We start from the raw sequence: 3,932 nt of genomic DNA on the forward strand, positions 1-3,932 counted from the left end.
TATTTTTATTTTTTTATTGTTATTGAAATTTCATTTTGCAGAGAATAACCCTAAATTAAGACTGAACTAAACGATAAATGAAGCGAAAAAGACTCTTAGCTTCCAATTTCCTGTTGGTTTCTAATTTCAGCCAAGTTACTAATTTTGTATCTCAATATCCAGCCCTTATTTTTTACTGGCATTTTGACAACTGATACAGCCCATTAGACTGAGCATTAGACCAACAGATCTTGCAGATCTGATCCTTGGATCTGAAGATATTTGGTTTCCTAAAAGTTAGAATCTTAGTTTCTATTTTCTGCTGAGTCATAGATCAGGATCCAGCTGTTGGATTCCTTGAAAGTTTAATATTTTCTTCTGCTGGTTGAGTATTGCCAACAACAAAAAATTCAGAGAACCAAGAGTCTTGAATTGTGTTCTCAGTTTTCCCCTAAATCTGGTTTCCTTGACTGTTCCTGCAATCCTATTCTGTGGTTAACATCTGAAACCTTTTATCAGGTTATATCAGATTGCATCAGTTGTTGTTGTAATGTGGGAATAGGGGTAGAATTGTCCATGGGGGCATACTTGTCCTTGTAATATCTTAAAACCCTAATCCTATTATTACAAATAAAGCAGGGCTTGGTGTCAATTGACACAAGTCACAATACCCCAAATCAACATGGTATTAGAGCAGATGAGCTCCTCTCCCCCAAAACCCTAAACCATTCATCGATTCTCTCTCCTCCATCATCCCATCTAGATCACCTCTCTCTCCCATGAAACCCTACCCCCATACCTTCCGCAAGCTCTCTCTAATCCACCTCTTCTTCTCGCAGGGCCCCACAGGGATTGTCTTTGTGGGTTGTTCCCTTTGTGTTGCACACGGTGGTTGTCTGTGTTGCAGTTTCAGATTTGATGTTTGATTAGATCCAAGGATTAAAGTATCGGTATCAGTCGCCGTATCGGTCTACCAAAATTAAGATACATATCGGAAGGTATTGTATCGTATCGGAGATACGCTAAGATAGGCACATAAATGGATATGAAACACCTTTTTAAATACTTTTGCATAAAAAATTTGTTAAAAAAAGCTATTAATAACATGTATTATGCATAAACACTAAATTGAGAGTATCGCACTAAGAATTCAAGGCTTGTAGTTGTCCCATAAATGTAAAATCCTTGTTCCCAACCTTGATTTCCACTTTAGTTAGAGAGAAATATGGTTGGTAACAACTTTGGAACAAAAACCCCTCAAAAAATCATGTTTTCTTAAAAAATGCCCATCTTAGCCATTATATGACCGTAGCGCATTGTATCAGTACATACCGATACTCACTGATATATACTGATTGATACATACCGATACGTACTAATATTCATCGATACGTACCGATCAATACATATAAATACTCACCGATACATACTGAAACGTATATTTCACCTCGATTTTATATTTTTCATAGAGTATCAGTACGTATCGATAGTGTATTGGAGCATATCAGTATGTATCGTAGGATATATATCGATTCGAAAGGATTTTAAAAATTTCATGTATCGTATCGTTGTGTATCGTATCGGTTGGCTAAATTTAAGATATGTATCGGAGGGTATCGTATCGGTATCGGAGATACTTTAAACCATGATTAGATCTGGATTCTTTCTACGAGATTGAAGATCTCTCTATTTGAGACTAGCACCCATGGCATAAAGATATTCCACCACTTTTGGATGGGGTAGGTCGTGTATCTAATGGAGACTATTGTTCCTTCCCTGCTAGCTCCATCAAGTTAGATGGGAGCAATTACCTGATATGGTCTAGATCTTGTTTCCAGTCTATCGGTTCCTGAGGTTATTCCGGGTACCTCACAGGTGCTACTGCTAGCCCTCCTACTGCTGGTGCTCCTCAGGACAAATGGCATGCTGCCAAATGCTTGGTGATGGCCTATTTCATAAATTTGACGACCCCCTCTATTGCTTGGGGTTATCTGCTCCTAGATACGACTGCTCTTATTTGGAAAGCTGCTAAAGAGACCTATTCTCAGCTGTGGAATATTGCTCAGTGCTTCAAGTTGAGAAAGAAACTTCATGGTGCCACTCAAAAGGAGATGACTGTGTCCCAAATACTATTCTAAACTTCGTGGTATGTGGCACAAACTTGATTATTATGAGATATATCAGCCAGCTTGTGCTACTGATGTTGTAGGTTTCTAGAAGCGTGAAGAGATGCTGCGGGTCTATGATTTTCTGGTTGGCTTGAATGCAGAGTATGATCAAATCCATGTTCATGTGCTTAACCGTGATCCCTTTCCCACTCTTGACGAGGCCTACTCCCTGATTCAGGCAGAAGAAAGTTGCCATACTGTGATACTCTAGCTTGTCCCACAGGAACGTTTGGCCTTAAAACATTTCTCCAGGTTCTGTATCTCAGCCCACTAGTAAAGTTTCAAGAAATAGTGCCCCCTCTAATACTGACAAGCCGGTTGTCAAGTGTGATTACTGTGGTAAGGAGAGACATACTAGGGAGACCTATTGGAAACTTCATGGGAGGCTAGCCAATTCTCGTGGGGATAGTCAAGGCCGTGGGCTAGGGGTGTCAAAACCTAGCCCGAACCGATAAAACTGACTGAAACTGACCAAAAAAATCTGGACTGAACTAAACCGATCCTTATTGGATTGGTTTTGGACTAAGCTATGTTGGGACTGGCTGAAAACCGGTCCAAACCGAACCGACCAATAACTAAACCGAAACCAAACCGAATGAAACCAATAAAAAAATAAATGATTATGAGATTATCAATTGGTGAATTAATTACCCATTTCTTACAATATCAGTGAGAATATTTTTTATTTTAAGAGGAATTGTTAGAAATCAATGAATATGAAGTTATAAATAGGGAAATTGATTTGTAAATTGTAACAATACTTCCATTGATTTCCTTGTTCACTGTACAAAATTAGTTGGATAGATACATGAATGATTGGACAATAGAGTTCATTTTGTGATTTAAATATTAGTTATCTTTCCCTTACAATGATAAACCATGATTTAGTCACAAATTTAAACTGTTTTTGTCAAATATCTCGTTACTACAGGTATGAATGTAAGATTTCATTATGGTTCAAGCTTGATAATAAATCAATCTAAACAGGTATGAACCCGATACTAAAAAACCGAAATAAACCGAAACCAATCCAGACCAAAACGGAAACCGATCGGAAACCGAAGTTCCTTAGTGGATTGGTTTTGGTCTCCCTCATTCCTAGACCGAAACGGATTCACCCTGACCGAAACCAAACCGAACAGACCTATTCTCAGCGGGGGAATACAAATCAGTCTGACATAATAGATACTTCTGATGCCACTGCTTTGTTGGTGTATGATGTCTTGTATTCCGTCACAGTTTAATCCAGGAAGTACTGGTGCAGCACCTAGATAGGCAGGACGGCGGTAGGGGGCGTAGCCCCCCGCTCGAATTTTTTTATTTGAGGGCAATTGTAGTTTAATCCGGATTAGGGTTTTTTCGCTATATATTTGTAGCGAGGGTTTCTTTCTCTGTAATGCAAGCAATACTGAGAGGTGTGAGGACGAGCGCTGTAACCCTATTCTCCATTGATAGTGAAGCAGGATCTCATCTCACCGGGGACGTAGGCAACCTTGCCGAACCTCATAAAATCCCTGTGCATTGTTTGTTTAATCCGGATTAGGGTTTTTTCGCTATATATTTGTAGCGAGGGTTTCTTTCTCTGTAATGCAAGCAATACTGAGAGGTGTGAGGACGAGCGCTGTAACCCTATTCTCCATTGATAGTGAAGCAGGATCTCATCTCACCGGGGACATAGGCAACCTTGCCGAACCTCGTAAAATCCGTGTGCATTGTTTGTTTAATCCGGATTAGGGTTTTTTCGCTATATATTTGTAGCGAGGGTTTCTTTCCCTGTAATGCAAG

The sequence above is a fragment of the Macadamia integrifolia genome, chromosome 6, assembly GCF_013358625.1.
Source record: "Macadamia integrifolia cultivar HAES 741 chromosome 6, SCU_Mint_v3, whole genome shotgun sequence".
NCBI classification, from domain to species: Eukaryota; Viridiplantae; Streptophyta; class Magnoliopsida; order Proteales; family Proteaceae; genus Macadamia; species Macadamia integrifolia.